This window comes from Cervus canadensis, chromosome 28 (assembly GCF_019320065.1).
Source record: "Cervus canadensis isolate Bull #8, Minnesota chromosome 28, ASM1932006v1, whole genome shotgun sequence".
Taxonomy (NCBI): domain Eukaryota; kingdom Metazoa; phylum Chordata; class Mammalia; order Artiodactyla; family Cervidae; genus Cervus; species Cervus canadensis.
In genome coordinates this window covers 20,754,530-20,768,558 of record NC_057413.1, presented here as the reverse complement: position 1 = coordinate 20,768,558, position 14,029 = coordinate 20,754,530, and positions in this window count along the sequence as shown.

Genomic DNA, 14,029 nt, shown 5'->3' with positions numbered 1-14,029 from the left:
TATTTCTTAGACAGGTATCACAATTCTGTGTGACCTAACAACCTTAGCAAACTGGGGATGGTAGAGAATAGGCTTAAGCAAGATTTCTAGATTATCTCTTCCAAAATGGGTGCTGTTACGTAAGGAGTTAGTAATTTTCCAAACCTGAGGATCAGGGAGTATTATTTGGGCCTGATCAGTCTGAAACCACCCATGTGACCCAATCTCCCAGCCCCGCTCAGCATATCGGGAATGTTCCTCTGGGGTATAATCTGGAGTCAGGGTTTCCTTGGGGAAAAGGGGGCAGATAGCAGTGGCAGGGGTAGCTTCCCTAGCAGCTCGTCTTGCCTCTTGATCAGCTTTCCTATTTCCCTGGGCCTCTTTTTCTTGCCCCTTTTGGTGACTCTTGCAGTGGATGACAGCTAATTTTGCAGGAAGTTTGACTGCCTCCAGGAGCCTGAGAATGAGCTCTTTGTGTTTAATAGGAGAGCTTCGGGCACTGAGCATCCCTCTTTCTTTCCAAATTGCTGCATGGGCATGCAGAATGAGGAAAGCATACTTAGAGTCCGTATACACATTAATCCTCTTTCCTTCTCCTAACTCCAAAGCTCTCGTCAGGGCAAAAAGTTCAGCTTTCTGGGCTGAGGTGTCTGGGGGAAGAGACCCACTTTCCTTAGTTTCTTCTAGGCTCACTACAGCATATCCTACTTTCCTCTCTCCTTTGTCTACAAAACTGCGGTCATCCGTGTACCAATTTTCCTCTGGGTCAGATAAAGGTGTCTCTGATAGGTCCGGGCGAGAAGAGTATAACTCGTCTATGATTTGTATGCATTGGTGATCCAGAGGGGAAGTAGAGGGATCTGGCAGTAAGGTTGCTGGATTTAAAGTCTGGCAGACCCTCAACTTTATTTCTGGAGTGTCAAGGAGGAGGGTTTGGTATTGGGTGATCCTTCCCCCTGTCATCCACCTGTCCCCTTTAGTTTCCAAGACTGCTTGCACCTGGTGAGGCGTATACACTGTGGTGGGCTGACCCAGGGTCAGCTTAGATGCCTCCTTAACCATAAGAGCGGTGGCTGCTACTGCCCAGAGGCAAGTGGGCCACCCTCTGGCCACCTCATCTAGTTGTTTTGAGAGATAAGCCACGGGTTGTAATACAGGCCCCATCATCTGCCCTAACATCCCAAGAGCAGTTCCTATCCTTTCAGAAACATAGAGCCTAAAAGGCTTCTCCAGGTTTGGGAGGCCTAAAGCTGGGGCTGTAGTAATGGACTCTTTTAGGGCATTAAAGGCCACCTTGCAGGTCTCATCCCAGTCGAGTGGCTCTTCCTCTTTTCCCCTTAACTTTTCATATAGGGGTCTGGCCAGATTGCCATAATTAGGAATCCAGATCCTGCAAAACCCGGTCATTCCTAAAAATCCCCTAAGCTGTTTTTTTGTTTGGGGGTACTGGGTATTTAAGATGAGGGATTTCCTCTCGGGGTCAAGCATTCTTTTTCCTTCCATAATTATAAATCCAAGATATTTTACTTGGGTTAAGCTAATCTGAGCCTTCTTGGGGGATACTCGATAACCCTTTTCATATAGGAAATTTAGAGTTTTAATAGTGTCCATTTGAGAGCTGGTAAAATCTGGACTAGCTATGAGCAAGTCATCCACATACTGTATTAGACTACTGTTTGTTAAAGTTAATTCCCTTAGTTCTCTCCCCAAGGAAGTCCCAAAGATACGAGGGCTATCCCTAAACCCTTGTGGTAGTTGAGTCCAGCAGAGTTGTATGGGCTCTCTTGTTTCCAAGTCCCGCCACTCAAAAGCAAAGAGTTTTTGAGATTCAGGATGGAGAGGAACGCAAAAGAAAGCATCTTTAAGATCCAAGACTGAGAAGTACTTGGCATTTCCTGGGACTTGGGATAGGAGGGTATACGGGTTTGGGACTATGGGGTGGACGGGAACCACAGCTTCATTAACAGCTCTTAGATCCTGGACGAATCGATAAGATCCATCTGGTTTTTTAACGGGCAAGATTGGAGTATTGCAGGGGGACTCACAGCTGATTAAAATTCCGGTATCTCGGTATTTGTTAACTAATGGTCTAAGACCCTCAAGAGCTTCTGGTTTTAAGGGATGTTGTCTTTTCCAGGGGTAGGGAGCATTTGGCCTCAGAGAAATCTTTACCGGTGGAACATTTATGGCTAAACCAGGGCTGAAGACATCCCACACCTGGAGATTGACCTCATCTAGGAAAGGGACAGACTCCTCCTTTTCTACCTCTGACTGTAAATATTCAGATACTAGGCAAAGAAAATTATCGACTTCTACCTTTCCCCAAGTCACTCTGGTTTGGAGGTGGCAAAGAAGGTCTCTCCCCAGTAGGGGAGCAGGGCAACCAGGGATGTATAAGAAGGGGTGGGTTCCTTGCCAATTTCCCACCTTACAATGGAGGGGCTTAGTAAAATTCTGGCTTTGGGGTTTTCCATCTACCCCATCACCATTTTAGTCTGGGAGTCTAAAGGTCCTAATCGGAAAGGAAGAACGGAGAAGGCAGCCCCCGTGTCTAAAAGAAAGTTCACATCCTTACCTTCTATTTGTAGAGTCACCCAAGGGTTGAGAGGAGTGATCTGGATCTCACCATTCGCGGGGGTTTCTCGAGCCACTGGGCACCGTCAGTCCCTGTCGCCCAGAACTAACACAGAGGGAGCAGGTGTAGGGGTCGCCATACGCCTTCCCTTAGGGCGATATGGACACTCCCTTTTCCAATGCCCATCCTCTCTGCAGTAGGCAGACTGGGTGCGGCTCAGCCGCGGTGGATTGTTAAGATCTTTTATTCTTCCTTGCTTTCCCCGGGACTCTCGCATAGTGGCAGGATGAATCAAGGCCAGGATTTTAGCCTGTTGTTGGGCCAAGGCCTGGGTCTGCCTCTCTATTCTCCTATCTTTTCGGACTTCTTTTGGCTCCCTTCTTGCTTCCTCCTCCCGGTCCCTGTTCAAAAACACCCTATTTGCCTCCTCCACCAAATCGAAAATTGGGGTCTCTGGTCCTTTCCCTAGTTTTTGTAATTTTCTCCTTATGTCTGGGGCTACCTGGGTTATGAAGGAATGGGCCAACATGACTCGTCCTTCCATACTTTTTAAATCTGTCTTGGTAAAGTTTTTAAAGGCTTCTGTGAGTCTGCCCAAAAAAAGAGCTGGATTTTCATTCTCTTCCTGTGTAACCTCTTTTATCTTATTATATTTAACAACCTTTCACACACCCTGGGTCATTCCCTGTAGTAGGCAAGTAATGAGGTGTCTTAAGGATTCCTTTCCTCCCACGACTTCCGGGCCCAGCCTCGTGACTTCTGGGCCCTGGCTCGTGACTTCCCGGCGTGTCTGACCCTCCCTTCCTCGTGGCCTCTCTGCTGAAGCAGGGGAGGTCAAGAGAAGGTCAAGGGGATCTTCTGTTTCAGACCTTGCTAAAAGGATTTTGGAAGAGCATTTATCAAAGTCCTCAAGCTTATATTTTCCTTTTTTTCGGAATCCTGGTAGAGGGCCATAAAGGCCTGGACATAGGGAACTTCCTTGTATTTACCCTCACGTTTGCAGTATAGACTGAGCTGTAAAATGGTGTTGTGTCCAAGTGATCCTGACTAGGGCCATTTTTCCCCTCCTCCCAGGGAGTAAGTAGGCCAGTATTGAGTACAGTATTTGATAAGTTTTTTCTTTTTTAACCCTCCCAGTTGGTATCCCTCCCAGTTGGCCAAAAGACAACCGAGCGGGGTGTCTAGAGGGAACCTAGGCTTATTTCCCATTTTAGCGATGGTATAGCTTATATCTCGTTCCCAAGGGACCAGTATTGGGGCGGATGCCTCTATATCTGACTCTAGAGTGATTGTAAGCTCTCTCCTGGTCCCAAAGGGCCTGATTGTATAAGCGCCAAAGGAAATGTTCGGTAGTAAGCACAATCAACAGGGCTGTAGGGCTGGTCCCAAAAGGTAAATTAACCCCTAAGGATGTATCTAGGGTGTTAATTTTCACCCAAGACCAGGTGCGACTATACTGAACCCCGTCAATCACTTCCACGTGGAAGCACTCAGCCAAATGCTCAATTAAATGGCTGAATTTATAGAAACAGGGCACCCGATGGAGGGCTTCTAATGCCCGATCGTCTCCCCAAGAACAGAAAGCACAGTTGATGGGGAGCAGAGGGCATAGCCTCTCTGAAAATCTCTTACAAAGACCCAGAACTTCAGGTCCAAGTATTGACAGACAGAGTAAGCAGAAATAACTTGGGTCTTCAAAGAGAGGGAAAAGGGCCAGGTTGAGAGAAAAGGATCGGGACGAGACAGAAGGTCTAGGAGTGGGGGAGAGAAAGAGGAAAAAAGGGGTGGCCTTACAGACGTCTCCTGCCACCTGCAGACACCCAGGCGTTACAGGACTTTTCCCTGGGCTTCCAGAGAAGGGAGGACTGGAACTCGGCCCTACCAGAACCAGAATTCGAGTTCTCTGCCAAGAGGAGGTGATCAGTCTCCAATCCTCAGCTTAAGCTGAGGCCCTTCGACCAGATTCCTGCTTCCAGGACCGGGGGACTAGAAAAAAAGGATAGGTTGAAAAGAGGGGTGAGAAAAGAGGGGTCAACAAAATCTCTTGTTCCTTACCTGGTCGGGGCACCCTGGCCAGTTGTCCGCGTCAGGAGGAGACCAGGGACAAATGAGTCCCAGTTGCGGCCACTGGGTCAGATCCCTCGGCAGGCGAGCTGGTCCTGGAGTACCCCGAGCGGTCTGGATGTCAGCCCCAGTAGAAATGGGGGTGTCCCTTCGTGGTCGCCAGTTGTTGTAGGAAGGGGGACCCCTTCCAGGGCCCGAAGTTGGGCTCTTGTCTAACACTCGGAAAAGAATTGTCCGAGGAGACACGTGCTGACAAAGCAAGAGATTTTATTGGGAAAGGGCACCTGGGTGGAGAGCAGGAGGGTAAGGGAACCCAGGAGAACTGCTCTGCCGCGTGGCTCGCAGTCTTGGGTTTTATGGTGATGGGATTAGTTTCTGGGTGGTCTTTGGCCAATCATTCTAATTCAGAGTCTTTCCTGGTGGCGCACGCATCGCTCAGCCAAGATGGATGCTAGCAAGAGGGATTCTGGGAAGTGGACAGACAGGTAGTGTCTCCTCTCAACCTTTCCCGAACTCTTCCGGCTGGTGGTGGCTTATTAGTTCCGTATTCCTTATCAGGATCTCCTGTCATAAAACAACTCACGCAAATGGTTACTATGGTGCCTGGCCAGGGTGGGCGGTTTCAATCAGTGTGCTTCCCCTAACAGATAGACCAACAAAAGTACGACACTTGAGTCTCCATGACCTCATAACTTCTTTTTAACATCTGCTATGACACTTATTAAAACTCCTGGTTCTCTGCCAGATCTTTCAAGTCTGGCTTGTATCTCCTTGAACACAGCACAAAGTTGTTGGTCTCTGCCTATAATGGCAGTGACTGAAATCCCTGTGAGTCTAATTCTGTTGTCCCTGTTTTCCTTACTGGTGGGGTTTCTTGTCCCTCTGGTGCCTGGTTATTTTTGCCTGTGCGCTAGATACATTTGAAGACATATTTGTAGAAATAATTCAAAGCCTAGGATTATGTGAGCTTCTTCCCAGGATTCTTCTTGACGCTGCAGCCTAGAGTCACCTTAAACAAGTTCAACACTTGATATTTTGGGGGCTTGGGACTCTATTTCTAGTTCTGTAAGCCTTTAAAGTCTGTCAAAAATGCAGTCTGGGAGCTCAGCAACATGCAGGATCAGCAAATGTTCCCAGACAGAAGCAACTTTTAAGTTCTGGGCTCAGATTTCACAGATTCCTTTCCCAAACTTTGGCCCAGCCATTCTTTACTGGCCCTTTGAATTTTTAAGATGCTTGAAAAATAGTTTATCCAGCTTTTTCAGTTATCTTCACCTGGAAGAAGTCTGAACTACTCAGTCCACTAATAAGAGCAGAAGACTTTCTGATCCAGGCCTCAGTTTTTGCAGTGGTCTGCTCTTCTCTGAACCTTAGCTTTCAGAAAATGTACTTTCCTTTTTTTTTCCTTTTCCCTTTAGTAATAAAGTCTATGTGGGCTTTTCTTGCTGGTGCACACACACATTGCCCTTTTACCCCCAGACAGAGCTGAAATAGAATCTTGCATCCTGCACACCTAATATTCCAAAAAGAGCTGGAGTCAGAGCAGCCCTCCTTACTAGGCTCAGAAACAAAAAGTCTGTTCCCGCATATTGTCAGGTTGGTGCCTGCTTTCATGGCGGCTGTGAGAATTCTAGCTTCAGTGCAACATAAGAAGTTGCATCACATACAGCATAAGGGCTCCCGATAGGTCTCAGTTTGCAGACCAGGATGTGACAAGAGATTGGAGCTGCAGCCAGCTCTAGAGGCAGAAGAGGAGCCAAACAGAACACTCTCAGAGATAATGATGCATTTAAAGTGTGTAAGACAGCTATGGTTTCCGCAGGCCTCACTTCTAAACAAAATTTTTTCATTCCATTGGTTTGGGGTGAGCTGTGTGCCCAGAGCGCTTGCTAAATGGGTCGGCATAGGGCCATCTGGAAGGACTGAGGGTCCTGTAGGGGAAAAAGTTCCGAGGCGGGTTTTCTGAGGCTGCCTCTGTGGTAGGAAATCAAGTGTTAATCCTCCCACGGTCAGTCACTCACAGTACATGCTTTTGGTCACCACTCTCAGGGGTCTTCGGGGCCCGCCTTTCAGAGCCTTCGGTTTCTCCACGGGCAGAATGGAGACGACTCCTCGGCAAGAGGTCGGAGGAGCGGAGGACCGAAGTGGGGCACCCACGCCGGCACCCTGAAATCCGCAGGGTCAGGAAGAGCCAGGAGCAGGCCACGCGGGGACTCAGACCACCCGGGGGTGATGTGAAAGGGGTTAGTTGGGTGCTGGCCGCGGTGACCCGCGAAGTGAGCGGAGGGGCGGCTGGGCTGGGAGTGTCCAGTCCAGTGAGTGGGGCGGCTCGGGGGGCCGTTGGGGACCGTTAGGGTGACTGGGGCGAAGACCGCCGGTGAGCGCGCTCTGGAATGAGCCGGGGCGCGCGGCGCGCACACGCCCTCACATGGGAATGAGCGACAGCGTTTTAAAAAAAAGCAACCGATCTGGTGGTTAATCCTGATTATATTGTCTCAGTTGAGGTGGATTTTTTTTTAAATTCCAAAGCACATTTTTGACCAGGAAAGCCACCAAAAAAAAAAAGAAAGAAAGAAAAAAAAATTTTTTTTTTTTGGAGAGATGGTTGGAAACACTTGAAGGCTCAGTTGCCTGTTGGTGAAGGTTTTCTGCAAATCCCGAGGTCCAAGCCTTGCTTCTGGAATTCTGGAATCTCTGCAAGGAGAGGAACCCAACCAGCCTGAGCGCTTGGAGCCTCGGCCCCGCCGAGGGGACGGTTATGAACTTGCCGCAGGGACTTCTGCGTGGACCGGCCGTCGGGCACACTCGCCAGGGCGGGGACTTGCCATCTCACCTGTCGCTCGGTCTGCAGAGCCTCGCAGCCACAGCTCCCAGGCAACTTCTTCTACTGTTCAGGTCTCCTTTACGGCTTCCTGATGGAAACCTGCGCCCACCTACATCACACCATCACTGCTCCCCACCCCCGGAAAAAAAACAAACAAACAAACAAAAAAACGCTCCTAGCAGGGATGGGGAGGGTTGGGGGGATTGGGATGGTGGAGGGTGGGGGAAGTGAGGGAGTGGGGCGTTAGGTTTGTGGAGCCTGAAGCTCACACATTGTTGGGGCCTCTTCAAGGAAAAGGACACAAAATTAGAGATGTAACATTAGGAATCAAAGTGAATATTTACTTAGAATGAGAAAAAAGCAATGGCAACAAATTACAAGGTTTAAAAAGCTGACATATCATAAACATCAAAAAATTCAAATATTTTTATTTTTTATTTATTTTCAAAAAATTCAAATATTTTTAAATGACTGGTCACCACTATATTTTCCCTGTATTTTTATAATTTTTTTTTTTAGTTAGTTGCTCAGTTTTATTTTCTGCAATCACAATCATTTAATCATCTCCCTCCTCCAGCAACAAGGAAATAGGTGGGCCCCAAGCCCACAAGAGCTGGTATAGGCAAAAAAACAGTAGGCTTCAAGAATGAAGTGGCATCTACTGCAGGAAGCAATGCCTTAGGAAAGGAAGCGTTGTCTGACATGGAACAGAAGGCTGGGCCTTTTCCCGGTAGAGACTTCAGGGGCAAACAGGGGCCCAAAGCAAAGGATAGTCCCCAGTACCAGGGAAAGGTGGTCAAGAAAGGAAGTGAAGGAAATTCAGAAAACGCCGGGCATCTTCCATCTCACAACTGGGAAGCTGCCATTCACCCACAGTTCCTTCTGAGTGGCCTTTCAGGTGAGGCTCCTCATGAGGAGCCAGGGACTGGCGGGTCATCTCTGCCTCTAGGGAAGATAGGAACAGGCACTCTCAGGGTGGATTCATGCAAGATATGGACCCAGGGTCTTCTGGCTCAGATGTGGGTTCTTGGCCTTGCCCTCACCCAGGAGGGGCAGCACCAGCACCACTGCTTGTGCCCACACCTGGCCATGCTGGCCACCTTGGCCTCCTGCCTGACCCACACCTCTGGAGGGGTCGGCCGGGGCCTGCATGTCTGCCACAAGGCCCCCTCAGAGGCCAATGCAAGATGAAGGAGATTGAGGCCCTCAGGAAGCCTCGCCCCTTCTCTATACTTTTGTCTCCTTCATTTGACAACAACTTTTTGTAATACATTTTCTCTGGTGAGAATTAGTTATTTTGATAGGGACAGAGTAAAGGACAAAGAAGGTGATTAAATAGTTAATCTTACTAGGGGACTGTAAGTAGAAAAAATATGAGACCCCTGCAGGTTAATAATTACTCAAGAAAGAAGGTTTGCTTCGCCACAAAACCAAGCAGGCTTGTTTAGCAACAAAACCATGCAGCAGAAGCACTGGAGACATGCCCCCCAAATGGTGGCATGAGCCCCACATCCTGCCCAGTGAGCTCAGGAAGTTAAAGATCCCTAAGACATGTTCTCCGCACACATAAAAAACAATAATCTGTGGACCAGCTTGACCACATAGGGACAAGAAAACTCCCCCGCTCAACCTGGAGGAGGAGCTGATGATGGAAGCATGATGTCTGTTCAAGAAAGACAAAGAACTTTTCCCCTTCCCCACTTTTCTTTTGATTATAAAACTGTAGCCCAGGAATTTCTTAGGGCATTGCATTTCTCGTCCATTCTCACCTGTCCGCTTGTAAACCTCACAAGCCTCCTATCCTAATAATCACTTCTTATCTATCACTTTGCCTCTCTCTGGATTCCTTTCTGCACTGAGTTATAAAGAGCTGTGGTACTGGAACTCCTTGGGGTCCCCAGTGAAACAACACCCCAGTGATTTCAATTTGGTGTTTCCTCTAGCTTGGTTAATAATTTTTTAAATTGAAAGTTAAGAAAAATTTATTTCAGTTTCACAATCATTTTTTATAATAATGTGCCAATTTTTAGGTCATTAACTTCGGGGAAACGTCTGTTAAGAGTTTCTTCTGTGAGCTCTAAGATTTCAAACACTCCAGTGATTAATCTTAAATAGCTGTTTAAATTGCTAAAGGTCACTGACCTGTTTATTGCTAATTCCTGTTCTAAAAAGGTATTATGAGTTATAAGATTCTACGTGCCAATATTTCATACCAAATCAACAAGAAATGAAAACTAAAAAATAAAATAAAGTTTTAAAAATGTAATGTGTTTATAGGTTTATTCTTTGCCAATTGATTGTCAAAAAATCTAGGACTCTATTCTTTACTTCTATTTAAAATTCATCTCTTCCCATCATTTATTGATTTTGGTTTGATCCGAATTTTTTTTCTTCCAAATTGTTTTTGATGTCAGAATAACGTCAATTGATTTCATATAGAAATATGTTAAAATAATTTTATTTTGTCATATATACATATTACATATATGTTACATTGTTAAATATATTCCTGAATAAAAGAACTTCCATTTTGACTAGACCTTAGTGAGACTAAATCCTACACTTACAATTTTCTACATCTAGGGGTATAGAAGGGATTTATTGACTTCCCTGTCCACAGACGTCTGGTACCTCATGTCACAGAACACGTGTCATGACATATCCTCTGACCCTGCACTTTAGTCTCTGATGTCAGGTGAGCTGTCTCAGTGGGTGGTAGAGGTGTTCCTGGAAGCCATTTCTACATGGAGGACACCCAGCAATAACTCATGAACTTATTAAGCAATAACTGATGAATCTTAACAAATCTGAACAATGGAAGCCCAACTTAACTCGTCCTTAGCTAGATCTCACCCCTGAAAGTCACCTGATACCAGGAAAGAGACAGCAATCTTACCTACGGTTAAAAATATATTACTTTTGCAAATTTTACAGAAGAGTGTGGCCCTGTTAAACAAGTAGCTAGGGCCTATCCCAGAGCACTGGAGAGGGCCAGAGCAGGTAAGGAGCTTCAGGATCCTCCTCTGGGATCCTGTTACTGCGGCAAGATTGTCTCTAAAGTCTCACCACTGGGGTCTCACATCCATCTGCCCCTGACTCTCCATCTCACCTGATGTCACTCTCTGCTCTCGCTGGCTCCTTTTCATTCTTCTTCAAGCCTCAGTGAGTTTGGAAGGTCATAAATTCCCCTATTTTGTTTATCGTATAGTTCCATCCTTTTGTTGAAAACAGGTGTGTCCAACCAAGTACCGACGGTCAGTCAGTCACGTGTACACCTTCCACGCAGGGTGGATTCAGCCCCTTCTGCCACCTCAACAACCAAAGCATCCATACAGTTCCATCTGGCTGTGCTTCTCAGGAGAAGTCTTTCTATAGGACTCAAAATAAGGACTCTATCAATCTGAAGAATGACTAATAGCCTCAGTACATTTCAGGCTGTTTCCTCCATGCCACTGGGTAGAATCCAGGAGGTCCCAACTATAACATGTTACTTTCACTAGCAGCTCCTAAGGCCTCTGCTGCATTCTCCTTTTTTCCTGAGTCTCCAGTCTTGAGCTCTTATTCCCCCTCTTCCTTTTCCATAATCGTGGAGCAGCTAGATTAAGGTTCAGCATTAGACATTCTGCACTTTTAAATTCTTGGCTATTTCTGCCATCAGATATCTTTCACTGGCAAACTTTCTTTCTTGGTCCCTGCCTTTTGCTGCTCTGCAGGCTGTCTCTCCTGGGCTATACCCCTCTTCTTATATAGTTTTATGCCCCCTTCTCCTTCCCTCCCTCTTCCTGAATGTGCATATATCAGAGCTAACTTTCCATAGCCAGGTATGTCGTGCTCTGAGGAATTACAAGAGCAGATTTGAATCTCATTTTATTTTTTTTTTTGAAACTCATTTTAAAATGAAAAGTCCAGGGGCCCTGAGTCATTCTGCCTTCCAAGAGGTGAAAATAAGGTGCGTCGTGTCTTGGGAGACAGCGCCACCTACTGCCCAAAGAGAGACAGCTGTTTAATGCCTGTTCTGGGTAAAGTTAGTGGTTCAGTCGTGTCTGACCCTTTATCTGAGCCCACCAGGCTCCTCTGTCCATGGGATTCTCCAGGCAAAAATACTGGAGTGGGTTGCCCTTTCTTTGTCCAGGGAATCTTCCCCGCCCAGGGATCTAACCCAAGTCTCCTGCACTGCATGCAGATTTTTTTTACTGTCTGAGCCACCAAGGAAGCCCTGTTCTGGGTAAGGTGGCAAATAATCCAGGTAAGAATAATTTAGAATTGAAGTTGAGATGGTAATGAGACATACAAGGATGCACAGGAATTTTAACTCGGTAAGTACATCAAGACCGTAGGTAAAGATCTGGATGGCAGTGGGGCTCAAGGAGATTACAGGACCTGTAGGTTCACAGCTACAAAGTGGTGGAGCAGAGATGGGAATCTGGCCCATCTGCCTTCAAAGTCCACGCAGCTCCACCTCATTGCGCTAGGATGGAGTGGATCCCCTGTAATGCATGGTCAGAGACGTGAAAGGGAACCCGGGAGGCAGCAGAAATGAGAATTTCACGGAAGGGACTGCTTATGCTCTCATGTTTCAGAGTCATCAGTTTGGATGTGGGCTGAGAAAACATCCCTAAGATTTAGTTGGAGCCTTGAAAGAACGGCTTAAGATGCCCATCACTGGGCTAGGCATCAGAAGGTATGTCTCCCACAAGGGAAGACATAGTCCTGTCCCTCTCGGAGCTAAGTATGAGCCAAAGTCAGAGAAGTTGGCAAAAATTTAATGGTAATAAATTAGGAGGTGGCTCGGGGACTTCTCTAGACTTCCCTGGTGGCTCAATGGTAAAGAATCCACCTGCCAGTGCTGGAGACATGAGTTCAATCCCCGGGTAGGAAAGATCCCCTGGAGAAGGAAATGGCAACCCACTCCAGTATTCTTGCCTGGGAAATCCTACAGACAGAGGAGCCTAGTGGGCTACAGTCCATGGGGTCTCAAAGAGTCGGACATGACTTAGTTACTAAACAACAACAAGGACTTCTCCAGTGGTCCGGTGTTAAGACTTGGTGCTGTCAATACAGGGAGCGCAGGTTAGATCCCTGGTCAATGGCCAAAAGATAATTTTTTTAAATGAAATTAGGAGGTTGCACAGGAAAAAGAGTGATGCATATAGACCTGCAAGCCTCTCTGACACCTTTGTGCAAGTTAGAATGGACCCTAAAAAGAAAAGAATAAAAAATTTAAAATTTTTAAAAATTTAAAAAATTTTAAAAAAAGAAAAGAATGGATCCCTCCCCTTCATCAGGGGCAGTGCTGCTATGGGCTGCTGAGGTTCATGGCTCTGTAAGTAGACTGTGGGCTGGGTCTCAGTCCTGACTCATCCCATCTCCCAGGTGTTCCTGTATAGTGCACACCCTGCCCAACTGTAAGTGGAGGCCCCGGAAGGATGAAGATTGAGTAGTTAGGAAGGTTTCATGCAGGAAACTAGAACATGAACTGAGCTTAAACTGATTCTAAGAATTTAAAGCAAAAAAAAAAAAAAAAGAATTTAAAGCAGCTACAAGAAGAGGTAAGGAAGCTTCTCTGCTGGAAAGTGTCAGAGCAGAGCCAGTGAAGGAGAGGGAAAAGATGCAAATCACTGGGCCCCTGGCTCATCTCCTGCATTAGCAGGTAGGTTCTTTACCATTGAGTCACAGGGGAAACCCAGGTGATAGTCTCACTTGGTTCCGAATTTAAAAGGTACAGTAAGAACATAAAAGAAAGTCCCTTTCCAACCCCAGTTCTCCAGTCATCCTGCCATCTAATTTCAGAGCCATTTTAATGTGCAATTTCTTCATGTAAGAGAGTTTGAGCATCTTTTCACATGTTTTAGAGTCTTTTTTTTTCTATGAAGTGTCTGTTTATATCTTCTGTCCAGTTTCATACTTGTTAATTTTTGTGTGTGTTAGAGAGTGCTCTATGCGTTAAGGGAATTAACCCTTAGTTTTTTTTTTTTTTAATAAATTACCATTTTTATTTTATTTTATTTTTAGCTACAGTGGGTCTTCACTGGGGCGTGCAGGCGTTTTCCAGTTGTGGAGTACGGGCTCAGTAGTTGTGGCTCATGGGTTTAGTTGCCCTGCAACATGTGGGATCTTAGTTCCCCAACCAGGGAATTGAATCTGTATCCCATCGCAAGGCAGATTCTTGACCACTGGACCACCAGAGAAGTGCTAACTCTTTGATTTTAACAATAATTCTAAATATGTTTTATTTTTACATTTTCATTTTGTCATTTGTCTCTTGACATTCTTTTGCAATTCCCCCACACACACACGCAGATCTTTTAAAATATGATTGAATTTACTTGTCTATTCTATGACTTATATATATATATATATATATTTTTTTTTTTTTTTTCCCCTTTTTGGCCATACCACAAGTGTGGCATGTGGGATCTTATATCCCTGACCAGGAATCAAACCCACATCCTCTGCAGTAGAAGCCTGCAGTCTTAACCACTGGACCACCAGGGAAGCCCGACTTCTATATTTGAATTATTCTTAAGTTGGCATTAAGTGTGTCTCTACCTTCAAGTTGCTCAATAATCTAGTAGGAAAATCAAGAA